Here is a 17,203-nt window from a genome sequence, read left to right as displayed (position 1 = left end):
TTGGAGAGCTTTCCCAAACAAGCTGAACTAGGTTTCTTCCTAATTTATATTAAAACTCTGGTCCTTAAAGCAGACATTTGTACCTGAGCTGTACTGAGGTGACTGATAAACACAGAGGGTAAGGGGTGACACCTTCTCTCACTTCCATCACAGCAAAAGGAGAATATTTTTGCAGAATAAAACCGCCAACCATTCCAATCTAGCTCTGCTATTCCACTTTTACTGGAATTGTTCCGTCTGTTTCTCTGGAAATGAAAGTCTGTTTTTACTCCTGCCACCTGCTATTTCCATATGAAAAAGCTGTTTCGTTATAATGAAGGTACCATTTCTCCCAAGGGCAAAGTAAGGACATTTCATCACACTGCTTTTCCTGAAATCTCAGTAACCACATTCAATATGTTACTAGATTTGATCTACTTTTTCACAAAGCTTAAAGCCTTTCAGGGAAACCTCGAGTTCTGTCTGTGGGTATTAACAAAACAAAATGTCATTTCCCTGCTGAGCCGTAAGACAGCCTGATCTGGCAAAACAAAAAACAGAATATAAAATCAAGATTCACTTTAGCTACGAGGCTTATCCAGTGACGAGCACGGGGAAACCACAATATGATTTCCAAGCACAGACCATATTTGTATCCCAGGTACGAGTGAACAACACTGCAACCGAAAAGTTCCTTCACGCTGACCTCTTGGTGTGAGCAGTGGTGGGCAGTTGAGATGGCCAGAAGTTGGTCTGCAAGTCAGCTTTCTGCAGACTCACTTGTGCTTTTTCAGAAGCTGTTTAAACTGTCCCTTGACTCCAGGGGAAACTCTCCAAATGAGTCACTTTTGACACCCACCTTTTAACAAACCCCTTGACATCATGAGCCCCTTTGTCCCAGAGGTGTGGGTTAGTCCCATATTCCAAGAACAGAGTAAGAAAACAGTCAGTGGCCACCTGAGTTTCTTCAGCAGGATTCCTAGAGAAGAATCAGAGAAAACTGATCCTCCTCTTAGCATTTGTGTAGATGAAGTGAAATATAACCCATCAGAGAATGTACTCTGGAGAGAACAGGACACAAAGGAGTTTATAATGGAGTTAGTTTGATGTTGCAGGCTTGGATTCACTGCAGGAGATTCCCAGCTGGCTGCTCAAAGGCTTTGGTGTGGGCCTTTTGCTGGACTTTCAGCTGTTCCTCAGGTCACCTTTTCAGAGCAGCACAGACACAAACACAAGTCAGAAAAGATCTTCACGGTTACAAAGCTCCTTTCAGCTCCCTTTCCTTTCTCCTGGTAGCCTGGCAATCTCCTGGGCTGAGGTACACTCTTTCCTCTGCCCAGGGTTACTAGTATCATCAGGGATGGAAAGGAACAGGCTGAATTGAAGGCTGAATAGAAGACAGGTTTTTTTCTCAAATTCCCAGAAAGCCATCAACTGTCACCACATCACTGGCCAGGATACTACAGCTCATTGGAGACTATCCAGGTTCAGAAAAACACACCGGGAGTGCTGCTCTTCTTTGACTCCTTTAGGTTCTTGCCTAAGAATTCCTAAGAATTCCTACAGGAATAAAGACTGGGGCCCATTACAGCCTGAGGCTTTCTTGAAAATCCCAACTGCGAGTTCCTTATTCGTATCAAAGATCTGCCTGGTTCTGCAAATCATCTTTATTTCAGGCCTGATTCATTTATTGAATACTCACAGCTCAGCCAAGGGCCCAGGCAGTAAATGGGAACATGTTAACACATTCACTCTTGGATTGCCAAAACATTATCCAATTATCTGTGCTAATGCCAGCTGCCTTGGAACACAGAAAGCCCTTAATAAAGAAGCAACTGTGGTAAAGAAATGATAAAATGAAAATAGCAGAAGATGGCTCCCGAGGCTGAGTGAGATGGAGATGCAAAGGAATAACAAAACCATCACAAACGCATACCTAAACATCTTGCAAATGTAAATATGTCAAGGAATTAAGTCGTTTTAGCCCCAGGAATAGAGACAGAGTGTGCCTTTTTGTTTTACATCAGTTTGCCAGTTTTCTTGGAGGAAGAACCACAAAACTCCTGTAAGCCCTGAACTACAAGTGCTACAGCCACTAGATGTCCCAGAGCACTCAGACTGCACCCATCAGCTGCAGACAAAGGGGAGGCAAACTTGGTGGTGCAGGAGAGAGGATGTCCTTCAGCAGGCTAACTGAGCATGTATATATATATATGTCCTTCTTTAGGCCTTGTATTGTAGCTGTGATGGTGTGAGGAAATAAGGAATCTGGACAAATGGACCCGAGGAAGAGCTTCTACATCCCAAAGTTGGTCTTGCTTTTTTTTTTGTTGTTACCTTAAAGCAGGGTACAGCAACACTGCTCAGGGAAGCAAAGTGAGATGGAAAAGCCAACACTTCAGTGTTAATAAACTCCTCAGAGTAACAACATGGAAGAGCAGAAGACAAGTATTCCTGCTCTCGTCAAGCCAGGGTAATCATGGGATCTGCATGTGTGGATAGAGGTGCAATGTCGAGTTGCTTTTCTTTTCCTGTTCCTCATTTGTGGTTTAGTGTCTTTCCTTAGCAAGCTGCAATGCTGCAAGTTTCTATACACACCTGTGCTGTTCTGTGCCTACCGTTTCTCCCTTCATTGAATTGCTTTGCTGTAACATTCAGGAGTGTTCTGATCCTGCAGTCAACACAGGGGAGTTGTGAACAGCTCACTAAGAGTAAAGACAGAGAAAATGCCTCAAGTGTGGCTCGTGTTCCTTCCACATAAAAGTGTTTTAGAAACAAAACCTGTGATATTCCCAAACCTGCGTCTTTCCTTCAGCACTCACTTGCCAATCAGTTGCTTTTTCTTCACTGTCAGAGCAGTAATTTAATAACACATACCAGGAACCAGCCAGCATGTCCAATAAAGGAACAGAAGCAATTTAATGTGATTCATGATCAGTCACAACTAAGCAACAGCACTAGTTTTTTGGCATTCATTCCTGGGAGTAAGGATTCAAGGAAAAAAAGATATTCTTGATTAGATTTAAAGGAAGTAGAGGAGTCTGAAACCCCCTCAGAGGCAGAAAGGAAGGGAAATGAATCCAGCACATCGTTTTTGTGTGACCTGCTGCACTGCTGGATGAGGAGGGAGAAAGGGCTGTGTTGGAGAACTGTGGTGTTGCCACTTGCCTCCTCCAAACTATTCCTGCCAGAAGGTATAAAACATTTCAGAAAACAAGGCTGGATGTGATAGTATAAGGTTTCTTGAAGTACTGTGATCTCTTGCTTCCTTCCCATTGAATATATCAGCTACTAAACAGGGTGAGATAGAAATGGGGTTTTGGAGGCAGGAAGGTTGCATGGGGGCATCTGCCCCCCATTCTGGTACAGAATGGTGGTGTCATTTGTGCTTGGCAGCTCCTGAGGATGAATGAGAGAGAACTAATGAGAACATCAGGAAGAAACCATTTATTAATGCCTCCCTTGGTAGGAAAATCCATCGTGTCCTTCTCCTGCTCCTTCTACCTTACTTACAAGTCAGTGATAGTGGGTAACATTTTTAGCTTAGTCATTTTATCAAGGCTGTGAGATAAATCACTGCCCCGTGAGGGAAATGAGCTCAGCCACATTTATAACAGTGTGGGGTCTCATGAAATCTTAATTTAATGACCTTTGAGTAAGAATAGAGGCAAATCTACACCCCTGTCAGGGGCCATATCCTGGACTCCATCAAATCCTGTCATCTACTTCTCTGGCTGTTCTGAGCCTGTACTGCAAACGGGCCCAGGTCTCAGATGATCCTCTCCTTTGTTCTGATGGGAATGCTCAAAGAGTTCATCTCTGCAGCCAGAGCTGCAGGCAGAGGGATAAAGCCTTTTCCCAGGAGGCAGCAGTGCCAGTCACAGAGCTGTCAGTAGTCAGGACTGCCAGGCACGGGCTTTAGCTAATGCTTAATGCCATCTAAAAGCAGGCAGGGAGGGGAGAAGGACAGGCTGCAGTCTTGCTCTTCTGAAGCTTGTCTGTGACCGTAGGAGCCCAAATCAGGACCTGTTACAGCTTTATCAAACCACAGTCATCCAACAAAGCCGTCAGTTTGCACCTCAGTCCTGGGGAAGCCCCAGGGTAGGCAGGAAGCAGCCAAGCCTCCATCAACCAAAGCACAGTGTGGGCTCCTGAGCAGGTGAGCTCAGACTGCCCAGGCTGTTACACTCTTCTAGTTGTCAGAGGACTGCTGTTACTGTCCTTCATAATAAAGCCCTTTGGTGCCTCTTTATCCACCCACTTCTCTTTCTACGGCCAAACCTCCGTGGTCTTCTCTGCACATATATCTGAATAATGGAAGAAATCAGAAGAAACCCTGAAGCACCACTGATGCCACTATTCCCGTGATCATCATTATTTGTCATATCTACCATCAGTTATGGTTTGCTTGTGCTGGGTCTTATCCAAAAACATGGGAATAAGATATTCCTCGCCAGAGGGAACAGAGAGTGCAGTTTAGGATGTGATGCAGCAGATGGGGGTGGTCCAGACTGGCAGGGACCAGTGCTCCCTGTTCAGCTGTGTGTCAGATCTCTCTGGTCCTGGGCAGGAGGAGCCCTGCCAGCCAACGAGCCTCCTGCCTGGGAGGAAGCAAAGATAAAGTGTTTGGTGTTGGCTCTGCCCAGAGACAGGGAGAGGAGCGCTCCTCGGGAGGGGAGAGCTGGCTTTGCCAGGAAGCTGAACTCCTGGGTGGTGGGACGTGGCTGTCAGGAAGCCCGGCCAAATGTCTCAGAGAGCTTGTGACGTGGCACTGCCTCGCCACCACACACACACCATCTGCCACCAGCCATCCCCAGGCACAGCCTGAGCGTGGAGCTGCTCTGCCAAGCAAGGCTTCGAATCAGCGCCAGGAGAAGGAGGCCGGGAGCAAATGCCACCCCACGCAGGGGCTGTGACATGAGGTGGGTGGGCTGCACAGCCTCCTGCAGGCCCCCGGCGTGTCCCAGGGCTGGGGCTGCTCAGTCTGCCCAGCACCCAGCACCCAGCATTCACACAACCACCATCTCCACGGGGCAAAACGGCTCCAGTGGCTTCCTCATGGTCAGAAGTCTGAGGAAACCTCCATAACGAGGAGGAGGAGGCAGCTCAGGGTGACACGACTGACTCTGTGCTGTGCTGGGGTGGTGGAGCACATGCAGGTGTGACCCCTCACACCTTGGTTTGCTCCAGGAGATTTGGAGCCCGAGTCTTCTGCTGGCACAGGGTCTGTCAACCTGGCAATTCCTCTGCTGACCTTGTTCCTCTTCTGCAGCTCAGACACCTCTGGTTTCTCCATGGGAGGCTGCAGGACTGAGGCTACCTTCCATCCACATCATGGCCAGGGAATGCACACTGATCCCTCCCACAGATGCACGAGAAAACCTGGAATTGGTGTTTGTTTTCTATAGGGCCTGTCTACCACATGTGGTCCATTGCCTTCTTTCCTGGTACAGCTCCCATGGAACTGGAGGAATTTGCCATTTTAAGAGGAAACAATTATTGATGAACACTAAGGGTGTCTAAGATTTTACTCTTCCCCACCCTCTCCCTTTCCTCTCCCAATCTTCTTGCTGTTGGAGACAGCCATCTGCTCTGCCTGCCCCGGGACTCAGCCCTTGGGATAATAACATCTCCAAGCAGTCCTGAGCACAGGAAAGCCGTGAGCCAGCGGAGTCTGTGAGCACCAGAATGAGGAAGGCTCGTGGGAACTCAGTGAGAAAATAGCAGGCCCAGCCTAATCATCCTCTTGGAGCACTCCCATCACTCGGGAGGCTGAGACCGGCAGCGGAGAGAAGCTGCTCTGGGTTATCACTGCTGCACACAGAGCAAACCTGTGCCAGGCATCTCTCTCAGTTCCCAGGCTGCTTGGCACCTGTCTGCCACCCAGCTCAAATCCAGAGACTTTGCATAAAAAAGAATGCCAGTCTTCTCCAAGTGCTTACTACTGAGTTCCTTCCCAGGAAGGAAAACGTGGCTTTCTAATGCAGCTCCTATTCTCTGGTGTTCCACAGTAACCAGCTGCAGCACTGTGACAGCTCCAGCAAAGCCCAGAGCTGTGCCACAGTCGGCAGAAGCTGGGCAGAAGGAGCTGGCAGCTGTAGGATTGCCCCTTGCCTGACTCTCTGCAAACTGGGACTCCAGTGCAGCTGCACGGGGCTGATAACCTGCTGCACTGCTCTGTGTGCACACAACAAAGCAGAAGGGATTGAGCCCCAGGACTCCTCATATCAAGAAGTTGGAATGTCAAGCCCAGCCTGGCCAGCAAAATTGATTCCTTCCTGCTCAAGGGCAGGGTGAGCTTAGCAGGTTGTGCAGCAGTCAGGTAGCACTGAGAAAGGTGCTTCTTGGACAGTAGGGCTGAGTTCCACCATCCAGGGCATTTCCTCTCCACTCTCAGGGAACAGAACTGTGCTCCACTTTTTCCTCTAAGAACTTTCTTCTTTCTCCCTGCAGCTTTTAGCTAATGAGACGTCCCTGCTCTAGAAACTCTAAAGAAAAAAAGTAAACTGTTGCCAACTTTCTTCGAGGTTCCTTTGCAGAGAGTTGAATAAAGCACAGGAATAGAGCTGATTTGCTTAAAAGTAGGACTTTTTCCTCCCTAGAGCTTGTTTCTCTTGCCATGGAGAAAGCTGCAGCATGGTGATCCACCTGCACTTGGGAGCATGGTGGGAACAAGCCCAGAGACAGGTGGAGAATCCCCAGCCCTGCCTCAGCAGAGCTCCTGCAGTGCTGGCAAAGGGCTCCATGCTACTGCTCTGTTCATGATCTCCTGGTGGGTTTTAAAGCAGGGCAGATGTACCTCAAGCCCTTTTCTCTTACCCTCCTGCCAGGTGGGTACCCGGCCTGCCAGGCTGGACATGCTGGAGATCACGTCTGTCAGTGGTTAATGTAAACAGAAAGGAAAGTTTACAGCAAACAAAAACAGGTGACGTGGTGTGAGCCACAAACAGCCTTTTAAAGAGGGGCCTGGGTGACTGGGAGATCTCTCAGCTAATGTTCCAGGCTGAATTTTGTTCTACCAAGGTGGGGATGGGGATTCTGCTGGAGTTCCACACCTGTACAGGGCACTGTGCCAGGCCCAGGAGGTCCTACAGCCCACCTGGCCTCCCTGGGGAGGGCATTTACATAATCCCATGTTTACAAAATGCCCACTTAGTGCTGGAGCTGGACACCCTGGGATGACTGCCTTTGCCAGGGAAATAGGCTGGCCCAGGGTGACAGGCTGCCTGCAGCACTGCACAGGCGTGGAGGGCAGGAAACCAAGAGAACAAATATCCTGTTCAAATAGCAGAGGACAGCGTGTAATTACCTGAGCTGGGAGCTGGCCAGGACTCCAGGAGTGAGAGTGCTGCCAGAGCAAAAGAGATGAGAAACGTGAGGGAGTCAGGGCTGGGGGAGGTGGGTACTGAAGAACCAGGAGCAGATTTTGACTTTTTAGGAAGGCAACAGCACAGCATCTCTGCACTGTGCCCATTGCTGGGGCTTTGATCCAGCATGGATGGAGAGAGAGATATAGTCCCCAATGTGCCTGCTGCACCCTTCCCAGCCACTGCACTGCCCTGTGGAGCTGGGAACACTTGAACTTTGCACCATTCCTCACTGCTGTGTCCCAGCTCATGCAGAGCCCACAGCAGCTCTGCTGGACTTGGTGCACTGGGCCATGTTATACCCTGTGCCAGGCCCAAGGTGAGTTTTTGCATCCACATCTGATGAATTCAGACTTCTCCAGGAGCTCCAGGGCTGTCAGGCACCAGGCCAGGCTGTGCTCTCTAACTCAGTGGCTGGCAGCTGTGGGCTTGATGCTGGGCTGACACATCAGGGAAGTGGTTCTGCTGGGCTCTAAACCAGGATGAAACCCTCCAAGCTTTCTGAGGGAGGCAGTGCCAGAGTCTTTGCTGAGGAGCTTTCTCAGCTTTCTCAGGTTGGGCCAAACTCTCCTAGCTCAGTTTTGTGCCCCTGTTGAAGGGACCTGGATGCACACAGGATGATTATGTGCCATTTTCTCAGGACTCTGCTGGGTTCCTTGGCTGGCTCGTACTGTGCTTCAGTTCCCCAGTCTCGATACAGGGGATGACCTGGTGTGATTGCTGGTGAAGTGCAATCAGCCTGGTGGACCAGGCTCCTTCATGGAGGAGACCCTCACCCGGCAGAGCCTGGTCCCAGCACCTGGAGGTGCTTTTCAAAAGAGTTCATTTTGCTTGGTGCTGCTGGACGTGCTCTACCACCCCCTTGGCCCACTGGAGCTACTGGCCTTGGCTGAGATGTAGGACCAGAGCCATGGCTGCCAGTGTCTGGGCCAGCTGTAGGGAATGTGTGTCAGGCTCCAAGACTTACTGTCAGCCCTGAAATTCTGTGTCTCCCAGGGGATCTCACAGCTGCTGTTGAATTGATTCAAAGGCCAACCTGGTCTTGTGAGCTGCATTTCAGCATCCTCTGGAGCGCTGGGCTATGCAGCTCCCTTTGCAGAGAAGTGAGCAGCCACCACCATCTCCTCCTTCCCATCCACGCGGCCGCGCATCCCATCACGCTTTTCAAGAACAATTTTTCTCCTTAATCACCAGCCCCAAGTTTCAAAGTTAATTGGGGCTGGTGAGGTATAAATAGATGCTGGACCAGATGGAAACTCTGTCGTGATTTATAGCTCGCTGAGCCATCACATGTTCCACTTGTACTCTGAGCAAGGGCACTATTAATTACGACACTGCCCAGGCAGATCGCAGGGGAGGTTACGACAATGATATTCAAGCTGAGGACTTAAATATAACCAGGCAGTGACGTTTTGCTGAGTGAGCGAGATGCAGACAGGACCTGCCTGTTGCAGTGGCACAGTTTTCAGGGCATCTCTCCAGTGAGCCCCAGGGATGCAGGTGAAGGAGGCATTTTGGAGACCTTTGCACGGACAGAAACAATACAGCCGGTCCTTTGCAGGATCCTGCTTTTGTCCAGGCAAACTGCAATAAAGCTGAGGGATATTTTCTGAGCCCTGGGAAGGGAGCGCTGTGCATTCCTAGCCTAAGGAAGCCCAAAAAAGAAAGGCAGTGTGGACATCCCACCCCACAAGCCCTGTGTCCTTTGCTCCACAGCTCCAGCTGGATGTGGACCATCATCTGGAGCGGATGCAACCCTAAGGGCTGCAGTCCAGGATGGCGAGAGCAGGGGAGAGGGACAGCTCCTTATGGGTGTTTCCAGGGGCATATAAGGATCAAAGGACTTGCTGGAGGTCATCTGGGAGGGCCTGGTGCTGCACCAGGTCTCCTGAGTTTCAGGCCTCTTTTCATCACTGCCTGTTTCTTCTTGTAGCCCACGCTTAAAACTTCTGTTCAGTTATCCATTGTGAATTGGGATTTTGCTAATTATTGGAAGAAAAGGAAGCTCAGGGCAAAGGGGGTGACTAGTCCTGCCTTTCCCCAAGCCCTTGCAGCCTCAGGAACACGTTCCCCACCATTTATGAAGCGCTCAGTTCAACAACAGTTTGCAGTTGTCCTGATTTTTCTGGGACCTGCTGCTCAGTGGTAAAATGAGAACACGAGCCACAGTCTCCTCTTGCTTTTCAAAAACATCAACCTCTTGCATTCCCTGCACTGTGCAGCTTCAACATACAGACATGTGTCACACCCTACTGCCAGATATGAAGAAATCTTTATAAAAGCTTCCTTGGGAACTCTTTGCATGACAAACTGAATAAGATGTGCAATTACAGAGCCATGATTTAAGAACTTAAAACCCAGCTAAGCTTGATAGAAGGTATCAGACTTAAAAACAATACGTAGGGAGAATTTAATCTTGCAGAGACTGCAGTTATTTGAGGGGAGAGATTGTGTTTGGGATTAAGAGTCAAATTACTCCACAAGTTTTTATTAAACCTCTATATTTTCAGCCCTACCTTCTTACAGCTGTTTTGGGACAGGAGCTTGATTTTATGATGGGCATAAATCCCCAAAAAATAGTTTGGATTCTCCAAAACAGGCAAAACATGAACATGAACAAAATGGATTTGGACCTTATCTGGGCTGCTGATGGCTTAGAGCTCACACACTGGCATTTCATTAAGGCATGCAATTTTTCAGACAGCACCAAAAGCCAAAAAAAAAAAAAAAAATCTAATTTCCCTGGTATTCTTAAAACCCCAAAGAACCCCTGAGCACACACCCCCCTCCCTCACTGGGAGCCCTCCTGTTCTACATGCACACTCAGTGCATGTCTGAGCATCCCTGTTCTGAACTGATCCCGGCATTAACACACCACAGAAACATTCACTTGGTTATCTTGGAGCTTGTGGGACCCCAGCCCAGCTCCTCCAGTGGGGTAATGGGTGGGCATTAATGCACTGTACGAGGCTCTGCTGGTGCCTCGATGCCCTGGTGGCTTTGGGGGGGGGGTAGCAGGGGATCTGGGGGCTGCAGAGTGCTCACCCCTGAGACTGGATCCACATCTACCCATCTTCCACCTGACAAATTAATCCAAAATCACCGACATCACGTCTTGGTGTGCAAGGGATGTATCTGTGCAAGACAAAGGTTTGGTTTGGAGTGAGCATCATTGCTGTAGGGGAGGGGGCAGGAGCAGGGACAAACACTTTTCCCAGTTGATGTCTCTGATTAAGTGGCTTTTTGCAGCTGGCAGCCAACTCTGGGACCCTGAGCTGAGCCCAGAGATGGATGGAGCTGGCTGTGCCCAGCAGCAGCGTGGCATCCTTCTCTGGCTGTGTGATGGGCAATGTCATGTTACTAAAACAACACTCTCTGCAAAAATACTTGGGGAAGCACAAAAAGTGTCCCAGGCTTGATGCAGACAGTGCTGGTTTCCCATCCAGCAGATCCCTGCATCTCGTCCCCACTGCCATCACCCAGGGGTGAGTGCTCATCTCACTGGGCGACATTGAACAAACCCGCTCATGTCTCTGCACCTCTGTGAGTGGGATGACAGATGCAAAGTGCTTTGAGGTCCTCTGTGGGAAATAACTCATTCCTGTCGCTGGACCTGAGCATGTGAACATCATTTAATCTCCCAGGAATGCAGGTGCATGCCAGGTGAACATGGATATAGATCCCATGTCATAAACAAACCACAGAGGCCGGGAGCTGGGAGGACGGAGCAGTCTGAGACAGGGAACAAAACAGCAAGCACACACTGAGGTGTGTGCAGGTCGGACCCACGGCACCAGGAGCACTTCTCTGCTGTGTCTCTGGGCCGGATCTGTGCCCCCTCCCCACGGGCACAGCTCCTGTGCAGGCTGCCCAGACCCGCCAGGGCTGGGCACGGCCACAGCTGACAGGGCAGCAGGAGACACGGTCTGTTCCCTGTCACCCCGTGCTGAGGTGCTGCTGCCTCACCCACTGCTCCCTAATGGCTCGTTCTCCCCGGCTCCATTTGCTGCTTTACCCTTTCCAGCCCAACACAATTGCTTTATTCCTGCTGGGATTCACATGGTTTCCTAAGTTGGCTCAGTCGGGGCAATTCCAGCTGATGCCTGGTCCCAAAGACCTTTTCACCTTTGCACTTTCTCTTTGGAGAGGATGAGGGAAAGCTGAGGTGGGTACCAGGGAGCTGCACTTCTGAGAGCATCACGGGCACCATGGACGTGTGTGTTAAACGTGATTCGAGGACCAGTGTGGACACTGAAAGTGTCCTTGTCACTGTGGCTCTGGTCACCTGCCGCTGCAGACTGATCCAGGAAAAGGCCTCTTTCTGTCCAACAGCTTCTCAAACGCTGGCTGCTACCCCTGGGCCAGCTGGGCTGGCCTGCAGCACCCTCTCAGGGCAGCACCATCCTTCCCGCCCATGCCCTCTGCTCTTCCAGGCAGCAGGAAGGAAATGGGCAGGAAAACATTCAGCTAGTTCAGGGCTGGCTTCCTTTTTGGGGAGAAGCCTGGCAATCTTGGCAGGATGAGCACTTCTAATTTATGGTGACAGAGGGAAGTAATGTGATGTTTTCTGGCAGCTGCACTCCTCTATCAGCCTTAACCTGCTCCCTGTGGTGCAGAGTGCTGGCTCTGTGTGGAGGGAGCCAGCATATGAGGCTCCCTAGTGGGGAATGGTCCCACTGAGGCTGCAGCCAGGCTCTGTATCAGGACACAGCAGGCTCCATGCTAGCTCCCAGGTACTTGGTGCTGTTTCCCTGCAATATGACCTGTGCAGGGATGCACTGCCACCTTGCACACCTCCTGACACTCCGCATGCTCTCCTGTGCACACTGCTGTGCCCTCTCCACTCTGCACACTCCTGCCACAGCCCATGTCTTCCACCAGCACCAGCTCGGCGGCAGCCAAGGAAGAGTGAGGGCCCCTTCCTCCAGCACCATCCCTGCCGTGGGGCTGCCTCCCCTGCCTGAGCCACCAGCTCCTTCCCAGTGACCCCTGCTCACTCCCACTGCAGTTGCTGCCGCTCTGGGTGATTAATTCACTGTGAGTAATTTTGGAGCAGATGATCTCATTCACGTGGTTCCTGCTATTTCTCCAGAGGAGAGGAGAGGAGAGGAGAAGTAAAGGGAGAGGGAAGAAGGGAGATGGAGAGGGAGAGAAGGGCAAAGAAGGGAGATGGAGAGGGAGAGGAGGGTGAAGAAGGGGATGGAGAGGGAGAGGAGGGGATCACAATGTCCATAAGATTCGTCTCTCTGTACATTCTCGGGAAGCTCAGCACCAGCCTGACGACCACTTAGTGGTACAGAGCTACAGGCAGAGCAGAAGAAAATTTGCTGGTAAATTAGTTTCTCTCAATAGAGGGCAACTTAATCATTCAGGATGATAAGAGCTCAATTATGGCTTTGTAACAAGGCCAGAGTTTGGGGCAGCACGTGGCTGCTGTGGCTGAGGAGCAGTGATGCTTGCTGGGCTCCTGGGAGGCTGAGGAGGTCCCTTGATGTGGGATGTGGGACTGGAAGGCTGGGCCATTGGGGACTACGAAGTTCTGCCCCTACCAGGGGTTTGGGAGGTTTTGTGAGGGGCCACAGGGACTCACTGCAGTTCCCAGTTGCCAGGAGGAAACCCCAGTGGATTTAGCAGCCTCCAACTGCCTGCTAAGAGAGTCAGAGACATTAAAGAAATCTGTGGGGCCATGTGTGGAGGGACAAGGCCTGCACAGAGGTGGCTGCCTCTGTCTCTGGGTATGGGAGAGCTGTCAGCCAGGAGAGTGAGGGCAGCAGCAGTGCCCTGTCCCGGGTTGCACCGCAAGGAAACTGGAATGAACCCTATGAAATGGGATGAGATTAACAAAGCAGCTGAATTATTCTAAGCTAATAAAGTACCAGGTCCAGATGGCTCCCACTATGAATACTATTAAAGAGAAGAACTCAGGGTAAATTAGGAGATTTGAAGCTAACTCTTTCCATGTACAGAAGAAGCTCTGTGGGGTGGGCAGCAGTCTCCTCTCCCTGGCCGCCTCTAGGGGCAGAGATTTGGTGCTTCCTTGCAGCCCTGAAAAGAGGAGTATGTGCTCCTTCTATCCTGATTTCTGTTGTCTTTCCCTTGGAAACCCATGCTGGCCACTCTTGTTGCCTCCTGGTAGTGCCAGGCTTGGAGCCATGGAGGCATTTTCCTGCCCACACAAACCCCAGCTGCTTGGGATCCATGTGCAGAATTATTTCCCATCCCCAGGAGTGGTGTGAGTCCCCAGCCACCCCTGTGCTGGTCCCCTCCCACTGCCTGATGGGATCCCACACAAAGACTACTCAGGGAACAGGCAACATGAGTTTGCTCCTGAATTTTGGTGCCTGAAATAAGCTGTAAGCAGCACTAGACCGGCGCTTTGTGTTTGCTCTGTGAAGGGCTGAGCTGCAGCCCAGAATGCAGAGGGGCTCAGCAGGAGGCTGCACTTAAGGGCCAGCTCCAAACCACAGCATGCCAGGGACTGTTTATCCCTCCCTGAGCCTGGGAAATGGAAACCAGAGGCAGTAAGTGGCTGCAGAGCTGGGGCAGCTGCAGCCCTGAGCTGCTGGAGGGAGTGGGGCAGTGCTCACCAGGGTTCAGAGCATCTGGGACATCCGTGCCATGCAGAGGACAGTGACAGCTCGTGACATGGGCTTGACACCAGCAGAGCAGGCAGGACACAGCGGGTGCTCAGAGGCACAGCATTTCCTACCCACCACGGTGTCTGGCTGAGGATGGACATTTAAAGCACATCCTTATTCCAACAGGGAGAGGGAGAAACTGTGGCAGAGAGGAAAGAGCTGGTTTTGCTCCATCTGCAGTGATTGGGTCAAATAGATGGCTGATGTGTTTAGTTTCTGAATTACCCTGATGAGATGTATAAGCTTGTTATTTGTTTTAATTAATGTGAAGGAAACTGTTAGAGTGCCAGAAAGTGTGAAGAGAGGGGGAGCAGGGAGGGGAGATAGGGACATTTGGAATTGAAGCATCCTATTAATATCTCTGCTGTTGAATGAAAGGTCATTAATGAACCAAAGAAAAATGAGTGGGGAGAGAAACAAGAGAACTGGATCCCTCTCTGCCTCCTCTCGCCCACGGTGTTACCAGGACACCTTCCAAGCCCTGCTGCAGCCCTGTTGCCCCTTGTCCTGTGCCTTCCTCTCCTGTCTTTAATCTGCCAGAGGGAGATGCTCCTGTTGGTGCTGGATGGGCTGGGAGGGTTTCAGGGAAAATGAGAGCTGGTGCCTCATAACACTGACACGAGGCTGCTCAAAACTGCACCCACCTGCTGAGATCCAGAGCATTGTCCTTTGTCCCAGGACCTCACCTGGACACAGCAAGTCTTGGCCTCTGCTGAAGGCATCGAAACCCCAGCCCTGGACTGATGTTTGACAGGGAGAGGTGCTGCAACAGGCAGGAAAGGATCACTTGGTTTATTTGTCTCATTTTTTTTTTCTCTTTTGGAGGTTACCATGACCAGTGTGTGTTCCCAGCCCTGCACCAAAGCTGTGCTTGCCCAGGAATTGATTTGCCATGCTTGAGATGGAAGCAAACACAGATTAAATTTAAGCTATTTGTTCAGTATCTCACTTACGCAATTGGACATCGTAGATTAGGGAAGGTGACCTCCTGTAGCACAGGGGGGATTTACTGACATGTACAAACAAATATTACACTTCCTAGGATCCAGCACAGCTTAGGATAAAGGAGAAAAGGATACTGACCAGCTGCCTCCCTGTGCAGGCACCTAAACCCCAGTGTGATCTCTGTCTTCTCTCAGAGCCTCAGGCCGGAGGACCCAAGATCAAAGCAGGGACCAGCCTTGGTTCCTCCTGCAAGGAGGAAAGGAAGAAAAGGAAACAAAGATAAATGGGAGGGAAGGGGTGAAATGAGCCTTTGAAGGGTCTCAACCACCTGCTAAACCCGACCAGCCTCAAGAGATGGAGGATTTTTTCCAGTCACCATGGCCCACATTCCTGGCTCTCGAGAGCTTCATGGTGTTTGTGGAGCCAAGGCTTTGTGTTCTTGCTTGCTGCAGGGAGACTCCTGGGGTCAGGGCTGGTCCTGAGGGCTGTGGCAGCAGGTGGAGAGCAGGCAGAGGAGAGGACACAGCACTAGGGACCATGGGAAGGTTCATTTGCTCAGGAGTCTGGTAATGGATCAGCAATTTAAAATTTAAATCCATGTGCTTAAAAAAGAAAGAAGGGAAAGAAGCCAGCGAGGACTGGTGGTTGCACTGCAAACTGTCACTGTCTGTTTGTGAAAAGGCTTTTGACTGACAGCAAAGTTGTCAGAGGCGTCTGACGTCAGAGCTCTGCAGCGAGGTGTGGAGGGGACAGCTTGCCAACAGCAACAGCAGCAGCAGCTCCTCTGGGCAGCTCTGAGCCCTCCTTCTCCTCCTCCTCCTCCTCCTCCTCACCTGGGTTTCAGAGCAGACGAGCAGGCTGCCCCAGCACTGACCTGCCTGCTGCCTGTGGAACTCCCAGGTGGTGGAGGAAATGAAAGATGCTTCCTGGATGCCACATGGCTCCAGAGCTGTGGTACCCCCTGATGGAGACATCCTGGCACAGGCAGGGCAGTGCCCCCAGTGCCACCTCCCTCTCCCTGATCTCCATGGGCCGGGGCAGGCTCGGCTCAGTCTGCAGCTGGGAGGGGAGCTGGGATGTTTGCAGCAGCACTGAGCCAGAGCAGGGTCCGGCCTTGCACTTCCCAAACCCCTTGCACTCTTCCAAACCTCACCCAGGGCTTTACCTACTGAAGTGCTCCACTCTCCTTCTCTGGCTTCAGGAAGTTCATGACTGTGCTGAGTGCCAGACTGCAACACTAACCAGCCCCTGGGCCTTCCCACTCTCCTTGGAGGGTTCTGTACCACCTCCACCATGACCTGGACAAAGCCAGGGCTCTGCCTGAACACACCAGGCAAACCAGACAGACTAAACCTGTTCTCATGCTTTGGCACTGAAACAATACAGCAGCTCTGGCCGTGGTAAGGGCAGGGCAGAGCTGAGGATGGGGAAGGGGAGGCAGCACGAATGGCTCATGTTTGCTCTCTTGATGTGAGGTCTTGCAAATGGAAATGATCCTCCAGGAGCATCTGTTCCTCAGGCAGGGGCTGTACCACTGCAGGCATCCTCCAGAGACATCACTGGCACTTTGTGCAAACAAATAAATCAATAAAAGCAGTGGCTATAGCAAGGAATTTGGCCTTCTGGTCTTGGAAACATCTGAGCTATGCAGGATAATCACCCTGTGGCCATGGATGGATGGGTTTTCTGAGCCCTGAGGCACCTGCTTGCTGCTGAAGTGGTTTAGCCCAACTGTTTAATGCTGTGCTAGCTGCAAAATTGCTTCTCTGCTTCGGCTTTAAATGATGAATTTTTGCCTGAAAGATTATCCTTTGTTTATCTCTGTTCCAGTGACCCTCTTTGCTGCCTCTCCTCTGCCCTCTGCTTGGGCACTGCAGGAGCGAGAGCAGAGGGAGCAGGAGATGTGAGCCCTGAATATCAGGCTGTTGACCTTTCCTCCAAGCCATCCCATTCCCAGCTAAAATCCTGCCTCTTGTCCAGCTCATGGTTTCTCAAAAACACAGAGCAGGGTCTGGCACTCCTGAGACTAGAAAGGAGCACAAGAAATACGTAATAGCTGGAATGAGAAAGGTGGGGAGGAGAAGGACCAACCTCCACATCTCACCCCAGCCTCCCTTCATCTCCTGCCTCCAATCTCCCCTTCCCTGGGAAGATCTTGGGGTGTTCTCTGTGCTTGCACAGGAGGGTCTGTGTGTGCTTGGGGATGGGGCTGTGGAGGCACTGCACTCAGTGTCATGAGTGACCTGGGATAGAGGGACACACGGATGCTCCAGC

Source organism: Chiroxiphia lanceolata, chromosome 17 (genome assembly GCF_009829145.1).
Source record: "Chiroxiphia lanceolata isolate bChiLan1 chromosome 17, bChiLan1.pri, whole genome shotgun sequence".
Taxonomy (NCBI): domain Eukaryota; kingdom Metazoa; phylum Chordata; class Aves; order Passeriformes; family Pipridae; genus Chiroxiphia; species Chiroxiphia lanceolata.
This window is presented reverse-complemented; position numbering follows the sequence as displayed.